Here is a 16,000-nt window from a genome sequence, read left to right on the forward strand (position 1 = left end):
TTTTTCCATACAGCCACTGATGGACACGTAGGTTATTTCCATATCTTAGCTATTGTGACTAATGCTACAATAAACATGAAGGTACACGTATATCTCTTTGATATCCTGTTATTACTTTTGGATGTCTACCCAAAAGTCATATTGCTGGATCATATAGGAATTCCATTTTTAGTTTTATGATGAACCTCCAGGCTGTTTTCCACAGTGGCTGCACCAGTTTGTATTGACATCAACAGTGCACGAGGGTTCTTTTTTTCCTACATCCTTGCCAGCATTGGTTAATTGGTTATCTCTTATATTTTTGATAATAGTCATTCTAACAGGTGTGAGGTGATGTCTCATTGTAGTTTTGATTTGCAGTTCCCTGATGATGGGTGATATTGAGCATCTTTTCATATACCTGTTGGCTATTGATATGTCTTCCTTGGAAAAATGTCGATTAGTTCAACTGTCCATTTGTTAATCAGATTTTCTATTGTGGGATTTTTGTTTTTGTTTTGCTATTGAGTTGTGGGAGTTAATCCTTCATCAGATATATGGCTTGAAAATATTTCCTCTGATTCCCGAGGTTGCTTTTTCATTACATCAGTTGTTTCTTTTGCTGTGTAGAAGTTTTTATTTGATGTAGTCCCACTTACTGGTTTTTGCTTTTGCTGCTTGTACTTTGATGTCATATCTCAGCCATTTCATTTCCTTAGGTGATATTTACTGTCATTTAGAGTAGATTTCATTCACTATCTCATAACTTTTTGCTTCTTGCGTGTCCCTCCTTGGTTCACGTGGGTCTGGAGTCCACACATCTAAAATATGAGAAGAGGAAAAAAAAAATGAGAATAGGAAAATACAGCTGAAGAGGTAATAATGTGATGTACCTTCAGATCGGGGGCTGGGACTAGATATTTCACAGCAGCTAGGGATAGGGAGGCTTCTGGAAATTATTGGCTCCATCTGTATAAATCCAATCCAAGCACCAATGGTGCTTCCTCCAGAGAAACCAATGACAGGAACACTCCCCTTCAGAGGGATATAATAGCAGAAAGGAGGAATTTCTTCTGGACCAAATAAACCTTTCCCCAGGGCACAGGACTCACTGATCTTCACATTGGCCGTGATGCCAATCTGCCTAACCTGAGGCTGACCCCAGTGAGGCCTTGTCCTCTGGAAGCCACAGTCAGGATTCAGACCCCCATGTTGGTGAGGTCCAGGGCACCCCACCCTGCGTGGCTCCCTGTGCACAAATCCGCCACCTGACCCAACTCACTCCTGGATTAAAGGGACCATATCTGCCACTTTGGTGGACAAGGCCCTTTGAAAAAGGAAGTTTTATTTGTTTGTGTTATAAATGTGTGAGGTGGAAAATGTAATATTCTTAGAAAATACAGAAAAATAAAATAAGTAAACTTTATAAAATGTTATTTACTTTTTGGGTGTTATATGCAAACTGTAGTATTCCTAGGAAACAGAAGAATATAAGAAGAAATTTTTATTTAAAAAGCAACCTAACTTACAGCTCAGATATAAAAAACAAACAACAAAAAAGAGACCAACAAACAAACAAAACAGACTCCTAAATACAGAGAACAAACTGATGGGTTCCAGAAGAGGAGGCAGGTGGGGGGATGAGTGAGAAGGCAGAGGATAGTAAAAGTACACTTATCATGATGAGCTCTGAGTAATGTAAAGAATTGTTGAATCATTATATTGTACACCTAAAACTAATATAACATTGTATGTTAAGTATAGTTGAATTGAAATAAATTTTAGAAATTAAGAAAAAATGCCTACATGCTGGGCCAATTCTACTGAATCTCTTGTTGAAATGGAATTCTCAACCTTAGCAATATCGCTGTTAAAAGCAGTTAATTGATTTAGAGGGATGGTTCTTTACTTCAACTGGTATAAAGACAAACATATAGACTGATGGAACAGAATAGAAAGCCCCGAAATAAACCCATGAATATATAGTCAACTGTCTTTGACAAAGGTGCCAAAGATACACAACAAATAAATCACAATCTCTTCAACAAATGGTGTTGGGGAGACTGGATATCTACATACAAAAAATGACATTGAACCCCCTACCTCATACCATGCACAAAAATCAACTCAAAATAATATGAACTTATATGCAGAAAACTCTAAAGACTGCACCATTAGACTAATTAATTCAGCCAAGTTGTGGATGAAAAGAAATCAACACACAGAAATCAGTTTCAGTTTTATACACTAACAAAATACAGTCCAGAAAGGAAATTAAGAAACAATTTCATTTATAATGGCTTCAAAAATATGAAATACTTAGGAAAAAACTTAACCAAGGTGAAAGACTTGTACATTGAAAACTATAAAACATGATTAAAAGGAATAAAAGAAGACACAGACACATGGGAAGTCATCCTGTATTCATGGACTGGAAGACCTATTACGTTAAAGTATCAGTGGTACCCATAGTGATCTACAGTTTCAGTGCAATCCTTATCAGAATCCCAATGGCATTTCTTTTCAGATCCAGAAAAAATTATGCTAAAATTCATATGAAATATTCAAAGCTTCCAAATAGTCCAAACAATCTTGAAAAGGAAGAGCAGATTTGGAGGTCTCACATTTCTAATTTCAATCAAAACAGTGCAGGACTGGCATAAAGACAGACAGGGAATGGAAATGGAAAACCAGATGGAAAACCAGAGCACAGAAATAAACCCCTATCACCTATGGTAAGGTCAAATGATTTTTTTAAGTCATACTTTTTAAATTGAAGGATCATTTGCGTGCAATGTTTTCTTAGTTTCAGGTGTGCAACATAGTGATTCGACAATTGTATACATTATGCAGTGCTCACCACTCATGTAGTTACCGATTGTCACCATACACAATTATTACAGTATTATTGGCTATATTCCTAGTGCTGAGTAGACTTATTTACTTTATACTTGGAAGTTTGTGCCAGTTAATCCTCTTCACCTGTTTCACTCATCCTCCTCTGGCAACCCTCAGTTGTTCTCAGCATTTGTGAATCTGTTTCCTTTTTATTTTTATTTTTGTCAAAAATAGTGTTGGGCAGTCAGGATATTAATATGCAAATGAATGAAATTGGACTTATGCCATATACAGAAGTAACTCAAATAAATTAAAGATCTAAACATAAGAGCTAAAATGATAAAACTGTCAGAAAACATCAGGGAAAGGCTTCTGACCTTGGAGTCGGCAATGGTTTCTTCAATGTGACACCCAATGCACAGTTAACAAAAGAAAAACACATAACTCTGTCCACATCAAAATGAAAACCTTCTGTGCATCAAAATTACACAATCAACAGAGAGAAAAGGAAACCTTTTCCTTTGGAATGACAGAAAATATTTTCAAGTTGTATATCTGCTAAGGGATTAATGTCTAGAATATATGAAAGCTCCTATAACTCAGTGAAAAACAATCTGATATTACAATGAGCAAAGAACTTTAGTAGACTTATTTTAGTGCTATACAAATGAACGATAAGCATAGGAGAAAATGCTCAATAATAATCAATGCTCATTACAGAATTATCATTATGGAAATTGAAATAAAGCACAGTGAGATACCATAGCACATTCACTAGGATGGCTGCTACCAGAGAGAAAATAGCAAGAATCAGTCAGGATGGAGAGAAGTCACAAAGCTTGTGCAGTGGCTGGAAATGTAAAATAGTGCAATGGTTATGCAAACAATATGAACCCTCAAAAAATTAAAAAAAAAGAATTATTATGATCCAAGAATTTTATTTCTAGGCATATACGCACGAAGAAGCAAAAGCAGAAACTGAAACATCTACACACCCATGTTTGTTACAGCAGCATTCACAACCACTGGAACATGAAAGCAATACAAGTGTCCATTAATGGGTGAGTGGATAAATAAAATGTGTTATATAATACAATGGAGTATTATTCCACCTTAAAAAGGAAGGAAATTCTCATCACAAAGCACATTCTTAATCCACACCCCCTATTTCACCCGTTCCCTTCCCATCTCCCCTCTAGCAACCACCAGTTTGTTCTTTGTATTTGAGTCTGTTTTTTATTGCACATCTGAAACTAATGTACATTAACTATACCTGAATTAAAATAAGTACATAAATAAATGTGATCATTTATAGCAAAAAGAAAAATAAAGGAAATTTTGTCACCTGATCAACATGGATAAACTTTGAGGGCACTATGCTAAGTGACGGAAGATGGTCACAAAAAGACCAAAGACTACATGATTGTACTTGTATGAGGCATCAAGAGTCTTCAAATCACTAAGACAGAAAGCAGTGTTTCTGGTGTTTTCTAGAAGCTGGGGGGGGGAGGATGGGGAACTTGTGCATCGGGGACAGAGTTTCAGTTTTGCAAGATGAAAAGAGGTCTGCAGCTGGGTCACACAACTGTGTAAACGTACACAACACTACTGAATGGTCTACTTAACACTGGTGAAGAGGGTACATTTTACATGTTTTTCCCCAATTAAAATTAATCTCAGATTCAAAGCTTCAGAGGTGGGGCAACACAAAGGCTCAACAACCCTTCAGCAAAAACTATTCAACAGGAAAGAATAAGGCCAAGAAGCGTTGGGGGCCAACAAGGAAGGAAGTAAAAGAGAATGAACACCATCATCTGCAGCCTTACAAATAAGCCAGAACCAAAGAGAAGAAACCAAAGAGAAGTACATCCACATAGTAACTGGACAGTAGGAGCCAGAGGTAGGAGAGTTGCTATGGCCTTTGTCTTTAAGGAGAAGATAGATAAAAAATTGTTAAAGAAATTTGGCAAGAAGGGAGAAAAAGAAAGCAGACTGAAATGAACTAAGATGTCAGAATCTAATTAAAACATACTCATAAAATGTGTATATAAATGGACCAAACTCACCAGCTCAGAGACAAGTGTCTTCAATTTGGATTAAAAATAAATCCAGCCATACAACCTTGAGAAGATGCACATAAGGCATTAAGTCACTTAACAAAAACTTGGAAAGTTATATTATTCAAACCTTAACTTGAAGAAAGCCAGTTTAACAGTGTAGCTTATCATAAAGTTCTAGAAAGAAATTGTCAGTACAGATGGAGTTTCACCACGTGATGACAAAATATTCAACCCCCAAGAAAATAGAAGTTAAATTATGTACTTATGTACATAAATAGATATTAATAGATAATAATAATAAATAATAAATGATAAATAGATAATAATAATAAAATAGATACGTATATAATTTGTTATCACTTTACATGACTCAGTAGGGCAGCATACAGTAAATTTATTTCTTTATTTTCATATACACACATAGTATATAAATACTTGTATAGATAGGCAAACTATATATGAAAATATATGGTTGAAATCAAGACGATGACAGAAATTGACAAAATCACCATCAGAGTTGGAGACTTTACCATCTCTCCATTGCTGGAAGGACAAAGTACAAAATAGTTAAGATTTAGATTCAGATTTGGCCAACACAATTAACAAGCTTAAGAACCTTTATCTAACTTACAGGCTGCTGAATCCCACATTTATGGACTCTTCTCAAGCACACATGAAATAATTAGAAGCTATTCATCGTGTACCAGGCCATACATCGTCAACATATATCCCAAAGCTAGATATATTTGAGATTTTTCCTTACCCTTTGGCACCAATGTACGTTGTCTCAGAGTAAAGGAGCAGCCATCCCAAAAAGGGTGGCGGTAGTGCCTCTCGTCCTTGTCATAGAATGAAACTCAAAATAAAATTAAACAGACTCGGGATCCCTGGGTGGCGCAGCGGTTTGGCGCCTGCCTTTGGCCCAGGGCGCGATCCTGGAGACCCGGGATCGAATCCCACATCGGGCTCCCGGTGCATGGAGCCTGCTTCTCCCTCCGCCTGTGTCTCTGCCTCTCTCTCTCTCTGTGACTATCATAAATAAATAAAAAATTTAAAAAAAATTAAAAAAAAAAATTAAACAGACTCATGAAAAAATAAAGAAGCCACATTTTGGTGCAACTGTGTTTGTGGAAGTGAGACATGATTTCCTGGTGCATAATTGGGATAATTGCCTTAGTATTAAGATGCATAACACAGGTCCATGTCCTGATTTATCTTTTCCTTAATATTAGCTCGTGATGGTTTTCTCCCGCTGCTGTCTTGCCCAACAGCCGCCACCAAGTTTCCTGTTCATCCTCCCATGGACAAAAACGAAGCTTTCCTCTAATTGCCCACGGATGCCAGGAGACATCTGGGAATTAATGTTCGACTTGCAGTTGTCGAAAAATGTTGCCCTTTGTTCGGGCCTCAGTGTGGTAGAAGGAAAGATATCTATTTTCCACCTAGATGGAGGGAGGATAAGAACCAGCTTTCACTTTTCTGCGTACTGTTGATACAGCCCTGTTCCCCGACAGTCCCATAATTAATTCTCCACTGTGACCGTGCAGTTCCCCACTGGGGGCCCGGGGCTTTCCTGGAGAAAGTCTCACACATCGCACCTCCCTGGAGACGTCCTCTGTGGCGGTCTTCAGAGACGCAGGGGCACTGCCTTCGCTGAATGAAAAAAAAAATGTCAGAAAAGCTCTGCAAAGGCTACTTCAGGATATTATAATCTTATGATGGGTGGAGAAAATGATGTTTTCTGAAAGATCACAAAGGAGAGAGGGCCCTGGGCAGAGTCACTTAAAGACCTGGCTGCTGGCGTTCATCTCACACCGTGCCAACATCTGAGGACAACGGGGTCACGTATTCAGGGGGCGGTTTTGAGGCTCAACCTCTCGGACTTGTCGGTCTCTATTTCAGCAGCTCCAGACACTGAAGTTTGCTGTCTATAAATAGTAATCTTGCACAAGGAGAAACAATAGTTACATAATCCCTCTTTGCTTACTTTTGACTTCAAGCATCAGTAGCTGAAGGGAGTTTGAACTTTGGAATTTTTTTTCTAATGTGGGTTATTAGAAACCTATAGGCCCTTGAATGAGGCTCAGCATATCACGCGGGCGTGGCATGCCCCCTGGCTGCATCCCCCTGTGCACCTGTTCACGGATCCGCAGTGGCAGGAGTGGTTGGAGAGGCCTCTCTTTCTATGAGCACTTGACTGCATCTTCTGGGATGGGCGTGGGCCTTATATGACATTGCTTTGGTTTAAATGGTCCCTAAGCATGCACCCAATTTTTAATTTCTTTTTTTTAAAGATTTATTTATTTATTTATTTATTTATTTATTTATTTATTTATTAGAGACGCACAGAGAGAGAGGCAGAGACACAGGCAGAGGGAGAAGCAGGCTCCATGCAGGGAGCCCGACGTGGGACTCGATCCTGGGTCCCCAGGATCATGCCCCGGGGCCAAAGGCAGGCACTAAACCACTGAGCCACTCAGGGATCCCCCACCCAATTTTTAATAATTGGCAAACCTGAAGCTTCACAGAGATAGAAGATCATTATGAATACAAGTCCTTACTCAAACGTGTCAAAGGAGTTTGGCCCTACTGCCTTTTGACTAGGCTACATTGCCTCAATGATTAAAGTCATGGTCATGCACGCTTTCTGCGTGAATCATGGGTAAATACGAATGGGTAGTGGACTCCTATTATGAGAGTATTGAAGCCTTGAAAAGTCTGGAAGAGCACTGAGCATCTTGAAGATTAGGGGGCCTGATAAACCCTTTGTGCTGTAGTGTTTTGTTTTTGTGTGTGTGTGTGTGTGTGTGACGCAGTGGTTGCGTTTCTGGAGTAGCGTCAACCCTGAGACATCAAACAAATGGCATAAGTCAGGAGACGGTATTGGGTTGTTTTGAGTTTTTTAAAGATTTTTATTTATTGATGAGAGGCAGAGACAAGGCAGAGGGAGAAGCAGGCTCCCTGCAGAGAGCCCAAGGCGGGACTCGATCCCAGGGCCCAGGGTCATGCCCTGAACTGAAGGCAGACGCTCAACCGTGGAGCTTTCCAGGCGCCCCACAGGAGACAGTATTGTGATAAACCACCACCTGATCTTCCAGAAGGATGAGGCTCCCCTAAAGCTAATGTAGGCAAATGTTCAGAGGCCATCTACAGAAAGGAAGAAAGCTGCTTGTCTGAATCCAAACCAACATCATCCATAGACCCAGCCGATTACTCAGTGCTGAAAGGAGATGAGCCGTCAAGCCATGAAAAGACATGGAGGTACCTCAATTGCATGTTATTAAGTGGAAGAAGCCAATCTGAAAAGTCTCCCAACTGACTAATTTCAACTTTGTGACATTCTGCAAAAGGGTCTAGCTAAACTGCACTACACCCCATAACTGCTAACTTGTGGGAGTGGAATTCAAATTCCAGGTTTTTCCAACGGCGTGTGCTTCCATGTGGTTACTGGCCCCTGTGCATGGTTAGGCGGGTGCACAAACAGGGGGATGCTGACAGGCAGCTGATCAGAACTACTGGATTTTTTTTCTAGAAGGAAATGGTGACTTTTTTTTTTTTTTTACAAAAGGAAGTGAGAGTTTAAAAAATTATCTAAAAGAGTAAATAATGTGGCAATACCTTCCCGTGTTTGGACTCAGATGGCGTGTGCCCCTCTTGGCGGGGCTAGAGCACATCTTTGACTATCCCTCTTTCTCTTTCACTTCCTTCCCTTAAGAGACTTTTTTTTTTTTTTTAAAGCATAAGTCAACCTACTGTTGATTCCTGATGCTGTTTTCCTGGGCATCAGAATGAAAAATGTATTGTGTATTGTGGCTCATAAAATTGGGGTTCAAAGAAACCATGTAATTCATAAAATCCATCTCCATATTTCATGTGCTACAAAACAGGGGGCCGGGGAAAGGGTGTGAGCGAGTCTGGGGTCATGAGTCAGTGCAGGCTCGGGCCTGTCGCTGTGGCCCGCGCGTGGGACAGAGCTGCCAGTGAGCACAGGGGACAGGCTCTTGCACGTGGCTCGCGCGGGCTGGGGACCCTGGAGCGACCCAGGCCTGGGGGTGGGGGGCTCTCAGAGGCGCCTGTGCTACAGCTGCTTTCCACATCCTGCTCTGCAGCCCCGTGTTCCCAATTAGTATTAAATGAAGGCAGCAGGGAGAGGCCTGAGGCTCCCCAAGTGTCTGCTGCACGACTCAGCCGGGGAAGGCCTCTGCCAAAAAAAAAAAACAAAACAAAAAAAAAACACGTTGCTAATTAGCACCGTTGAGGCTGTGCCTCCTGAGGCCTCTGGGAGGCCCCTGGGAGCAGCACCGGGCCTCACCTTGGCCGCCCGCCCATAGCTCAATTAAGCAGCTTGTTTGCCTTCTTATTAGCAAACTTGTTAGCGCCTTGCCCGTGTCCCCTGAGCCACTCACTAGCTGGCTCGCCAGGGAGGAAAGCTTGGTGCAGGGATTCCTTGGCCGGGTGGGTCTGGCCGTCCAGGGATCTGGGTGCTGGGACGGGCTTTGCGGGGCGGGGGCGGTGCCCCTGTGGGCCCGAGGCTCCCCGAGGCTCCCCTGCTTGGCCCAGGGCAGCGGAGGCGACCGCCGGCTTGGCTAGGGACCCAGAATTCAGCGCCACTGCCTGAGACCAGCGGAGAAGCCGGGGACAGTAAGGCTTGGCCCAGACAGCTGCTCAGGGTTGGGGCTTGGCGTCCTGCTGCTGGGGGGCAGCAGAGTCTCTGGGCCCAGGGCCGCAGAGCCCCAACCACGGTAGCACCTTGTAGCTGAGCGAGGCCCTCCCCTCGGCCTCCTCTAGGCCTCAGGTGCTGTCCGGCCCCTCCCCGGCCCCGAGCATTCCCTCAGGCCCCACCTGTGGGCACAGCTCTGGGCCCCCTGCCCCCAATCTCAGGAGCCTCTGCACCGAACAAGGCCAGACAGGGCACCTGTTGAACCCCATCCAGGAGGCGGAGGTCTGAGGCCCCGGGAGCCTCCCCAGAATGGAGACCTCGTGGATGAGGGGTGGGTTAGCCCTTGTTCAGGAAGCTCAGCTGAAATAACAAAGTTGCCTGATCTGGGGGCTCCTGGGTGGCTCGGCCGTTGAGCCTCTGCCTCCGGCCCAGGGCGTGACCCCGGGGTCCCTGGATCGAGTCCCGCATTAGGCTCCCTGCATGAAGCCTGCTTCTCCCTCTGCCTCTCTCTCTCTTTCTGTGTCTCTCATGAATAAATAAATAAAATCTTTAAAACAAAACAAAAAACAAAGCTGACTGACCTTTCGGCCTGCTCAAGACCAACCATCAGTAATTTTATTCAATGCTTATACATCTACCACCAACACATCGGTAGCAATGACAGAGATGCTATTTGAGAGCCCAGGGAAGTGGGTGTACGAGCTCATACGTAAGGAAACTGAGGCTCAGTGTTCCACGACCAGTCTAGGGAACGGATGGACCTAGTGATGGTGCCCAGGTGAGGTGGGGAGGAGGACATTCTAGGTTAGGGACCAAAACAGGCAGGTGAGCAGATGGGCTCCTTGATCAGGGCCAGTCTGGAATCGCCGGGAAAAAAGGCATGTAAGTGGGACACACAACTGAGGGCAATGTGTTCAGAAAGCGCTAGGGCCCATCATCGCCCTGGTCCTACCTTCTGCACCTGCCAGGAGACTCACCTGCAGCGTGTCAGTGCGCCCAGTTTCCCTTAGACACAGAAGAGTCGTCGGCCTGTCGAAGCTCAGACCTGCCCATTCCTGCTCCCCGGGGATCCCCTGCCAGGAATGAGTTTATAAATAAGTCAGGCCACCATCCAGCCGTTGGGCCCTGGACCCCAATCCAGATGCCCAAGGCCAGGCTCTTGTTTGTCCTGAGGAGGGCGCTCATCCTATCACCTGTGGAGCGTGCACAAGGGTCTGTGTCTGCTGCAGTGCGCGGGCAGCTGGGGACTGGGATGGTCCTTCCTCCCTCATCCATTCAGCAACTGCAGCCTCGCCCAGCAGGAAGCAGACTCTCTTGAAGGATCAGTCAAGAAACTCAGGAAACCATCTGATCCCATATTTTCAAACAAATAGCTTTAGAACCATAACACCTGAAGCAGGTATGTACAAGGTAGAAAACAGACTCAAGGGGGGATCCCTGGGTGGCTCATTGGTTTGGCGCCTGCCTTTGGTCCAGGGAGCAATCCTGGGGACCGGGGATGGAGTCCCACGTTGGGCTCCCTGCATGGAGCCTGCTTCTCCCTCTGCCTGTGTCTCTGCCTCTCTCTCTCTATGTCTATCATGAATAAATAAATAAAATCTTAAAAAAAAAAAACAGAAAGAAAACAGACTCAAATAGAAAGTAGAAGTGGGGACTGGAAGCCCTGGCCACTCTCTATACCCTCTTTTCTCCCTTGGTTTCCAGCAAGTCCCTCCACCGAGATCATATAGTTCAGTTTGTTTTTGCTTTTCAGACCAATGAGCCGAGGGCCAGGGGGGTCACAGTCTCCTGCTGAGGATACACAGCTCGATGGTGACAAAGACGGGACTGGAACATGGCAGAGACAGGTCACCGTCCTCGGAGAATTGTTTTTCTGTAAAAATGACCAAAAAAAAAAAAAAATCCCAAAGATTCCTGGAGCTGCTGTGAAGAGACATGGACCGAAGCCCAGGTCCTGATCCACTCCTGCGGCCTCACTCGCTCTGCCCAGCCAGAGCTGCCACGTGGGGCTGTGCACATTCCCTCCTGCTTCCAGAGCTTGGATTCTGTGACTGCAACACGTCTCAGAGAAAGCGGGGCCACTCTGGAAAACTGTGCGGAGGTTCCCCAAAGGGGTACAAATAGAGCTGCCCTACGACCCAGCAATTGCACTGCTGGGGATTCACCCCAAAGATACGGATGCAGTGAAACGCCAGGACACCTGCACCCCGATGTTCACAGCAGCAATGTCCACAATAGCCCAACTGTGGAAGGAGCCTCAGTGTCCATGGAGAGATGCTGGATAGAGAAGCTGTGGTCTATGGATACAGTGGGATATTCCTCAGCCATTAGAAACGACAAATACCCCCCATTTGCTTCAAGGTGGATGGACCTGGAGGGTATGATGCTGAGTGAATAAGTCAATCGGAGAAGGACAGTCATTATATGGTCTCACTCATACAGGGAATATAAGAAATAGGGAAAGGGAATAAAGGAGAAAGGAGAGAAAATGAGTGGGAAATATCAGGGAGGGAGACAGAACATGAGAGACTCTTAAGTCTGGGAAATGAACAAGGGGTAGTGGAAGGGGAGGTGGGCAGGGGGTTGGGGTGACTGGGTGACGGACGCTGAGGGGGGCACTTGGTGGGATGAGCACTGGGTGATATGCTATATGTTGGCAAATTGAATTTAAATAAAATTTAAAAAAATTAAAGAAAGCAGGGCCCGAAGTGGGCCCAGGAGGAAAGGTCCACATATCCAGAGCAGAGAGGGGGAGGTGTTGGCCCAACATAACCTCTCTCCAAACATCCATTTTTCTCGTCGTTTAATAGAAATACAGAACGATCCCCCCACACCGTTCTCTAAGGGCTAAAGGAAGCCACGCTCGTGGGGGCCTCACGCGGAGTGTTCCTGACGGCGAGGGCTATTCCGTAACAGGAGGGCCGTCTTACTGTCCCAGAGCAGGGCAGGGTAGTGGCTACAGAAGGGCCTCCGAAGCCCGGGTCCCTGACTCCATCAATCATCATCTCGACCACCTTCCTGCGCCGTGACCTTGGATGAGGTTCTCCACTGCATCTGGCAAAGGAGGCCCCCAGTGGCGTCGGGTCTAAGTCATTCTTGTGAGGGTTAAATCACTTTGTATTCGGGAAGCACATAGACAGGTAAACACGGCGTAAGAGATGGTGGTCACTTTGGATTTGCCGTGTAGGTTTCTGCGGTGGGAACTCCTCTCCTAGAGCCCGGGTGGTCGCGGACCTCCCACTGCCGTCACGTGTGGGTCAGTGGAATTGCTAAGACTCCCTGCATGGAGCCTGCTTCATCAAATCAAGCGCTCTCCTCTGGGTCTCAATTTCCAAAATCACCCGGGAACCTCGTGTGGGTTTCTCTGTGCCCTTGCAAAATCGCCACTCTGCCCTAATGCACGGCTTTGGGGTCTTGGGCCTCTTGTCCATCCTTCCAGCATCTCATCCTGGGGGGCATCCATGGGACACCATCCTGGGGGCACCACCCCAGGGGCAGACCCAAAGCATCTCCAGCGATGGCTCAGCACCGTGCGGTGACCAAAGGGCCCTGGGTGCTGCTGTGGGGACGTCTGCGCACCAACAAGTCAGGGCAGCACATGTCCCACCATGACCCCTGCTGTGGAGCTGCATGTCCGGCCATGGACGGGTGAGTGAGAAAGGAAGGAAGGGATGATTGGACTTCCTGAAGACAGAGTGAGGACGATGTGATGAGGTCCCCTTCCCCCGACCCAGTCATTCATCTCCTCCACCTCAGTGCAGTGCTCCAGGCTCACCCTCTCTCTTACCCCCGGGCTTTTTGAGGTCTCTCTTTTCAGGCTTCCCCACCAGGTACACACGGGAGGCCAGCCCCTGGCTCCCCTCCCTGCATGGCTCCCCTTGAGCAGCAGTACACAGCCCCAGGACCCCTGTGCCCTGGGCGGCAGCTCGGCTCAGCAAGCAGCCTTTCTGCTCACCTCACTGCGTTTTACAAATGCCACTTTGTCCCCTTTCGCTGTGATGCGGAAAGAAGTTGGAAACGACGCATCCATGTGACTCACTGGGTCTTTGACACAGGGCCAGCTCTTCGGTTCCTTCCTTCTTCTACATTCACATCAGTGCTATTACTCTCGGAGGAGAGAAATAAGTAATACATTTATTTCTACATGCCGTTTATGTATACCTATTTCTATCTATAGGACACATGTGTACCTATTTCTATAGACTGTATGTGCTATTTACATACTTATATACACATACATATGATTATTTCTGTATGCCATATCCTATATATCTCTATGTATTATATATATATATATACTCACCTACACACACTAACATATATATATATGTATATATATATATATACATATATATATATATATACTTTATTTTGACTTATTTCTCTCTTTCTGAAGTGATAACCTGATGTCCACATGGTGTTCCCGGAAAAAGCTAGAGAATGATACACATATGTACAAAGACACACATATTCAGACCACAAACTCTGCAGTGGTATTAAAGCTAACATTCTATCACCCAGGTGCTTACACAGTTTATCCATTAAATAAACCCATATATTTTTAATATTTTATTTATTCATTCATGAGGGACAGAGAGAGAGAGAGAGAAAGAGAGAGAGAGAGAGGCACAGGCACAGGCAGAGGGAGAAGCAGGCTCCATGCAGGGAGCCTGATGCAGGACTCAATCCTGAGTCTCCAGGATCACACCCTGGGCCGAAGGTGGCGCTAAACCACTGAGCCACCCAGAGATCCCCAAACCCAGGTATTTTTAAGAATGAAGCAGGGCACTACTAATAATTATCCTTGGGAAATAGGCATTGACCAAACTCGCTTGGGCAAACCAGGGTATGATCTCACCACGTCACTATATTAACATGGGTTTAAAAAATATTTTTCTTGATAGATAATATACCTACATCATCAAAAATTTTAAAAAATACTATAAATTGCATATGCAGCAGAGCATTTCTCCAACCCGTGTCCATCTGCCCCTTTCTATCCTTGCTAGCCATCATCCCCACGAAAGGAAACAACTTTCCCAAGTGCTTCCTACAACCCTCAAAAGTGTTTCTTTATGCAAAAACAAGTAAATGTAGAGTATTCTCATATGTGCTCTGGAGATCTCCAGAATATTCCACATCGCTGTAGAAATGGCCTGTTGATAACTGGCTCCAGGACGTTCCATTGTGCGTTTAGGTTATCCAGTCCCTTATGGGAAGGGTCATGGGTCGCTTCCAGTCTTGCCGTTACAAATGGAATTACGGAAGAACTCGGGGCACACATCAGTTCAGATAGTGCAGAGATCTTTGAGAGACAGAGGCTGGAAGAGGGATTGCTGTGCACAAGTGAGTGCGTAGCCCGCCTAAGTCTTGCTAGATTTTCCTCCAAATGTATCACGCTGTTCTCTACTCCCACGAGCAACGCGTGAGACTGTTTCCCTGCAGTCTTGCCAACAAAGGGTGTTTTTAGACTACTGGATCCTTGTCAATCCGAAGGTGAGGAAAGCACCTCAATGTATTTAAATTTCTGTGAATCTTATTATGAGTCAGGTTGAATATTTCTTCATACACTTAAGTGTCCCTGTTGGTTTATAAATGCCTATTTTGGGGTCTGTCTCCCTCACTCCAAATTAAGCATCTTGAGGAAAAAGATGATGTTTTATACATCTCATACATTCCTTAATAGCGTAGAAAATAAAAAAATAAATATATTTAATTAATGAGTAACAGAATCATTGTGCTTTTCTCCCTCCTCATACTATTTAAGCTGCTTTTGATAATAATTTTTCTATTCTTTGGATCACTTTTTTTTTCCTTTAAAGAACAATATCGTATGTAACTATCTCCATAAAACAGAATATTTAGATGAATAAAAATGAAAGAAATCACGTATACAATCATTTTCAACACTACCTTGTTCTCTTTTGCTGCTTGTAAGTATTTGATGGAGGCATCGAAAGGTACCTCTTGCTCTTGCTCTGTGTCTAATACAGAATAAATATTAGTGAGCACGCCCTGTGGTGGAGGGTGACGTGAAGAAGATAAATAAATGTCTTCCCCAGCCAAGCAAAGCCTACACTTAAAATGCTCCAATTTTTATTTTCTTTCTTCTTGACACTTTTAACTTGAACACCCCAGTCCTTATTCATAAATACCGCCAAATCTTTAGCACTAATTATTGCATTGATCTGGGCTTATGTATTAGCTTCTTATAAATACATGTGTGTGTCCCATCGATTGCTTTTCTGCGGGCAAACACACAGTCATGATATACTCTTACTGCCGAGCCGGGTGATATACAATCAGGCGCTATAAAGCGAGGGGGAGGTCTGTCTCAGAATCTCACAGATCCATAACTAAGACTGCAAATTGGGGGTGTTTTGGTGTTTGGGACTGTGGGGAAGGCAGCAATTTTGTCAAATGATGGTTGCAAACATCCATCCTGGAGGGAGGTCAGGTGTTC

This window comes from Vulpes vulpes, chromosome 5, assembly GCF_048418805.1.
Source record: "Vulpes vulpes isolate BD-2025 chromosome 5, VulVul3, whole genome shotgun sequence".
Lineage (NCBI taxonomy): Eukaryota > Metazoa > Chordata > Mammalia > Carnivora > Canidae > Vulpes > Vulpes vulpes.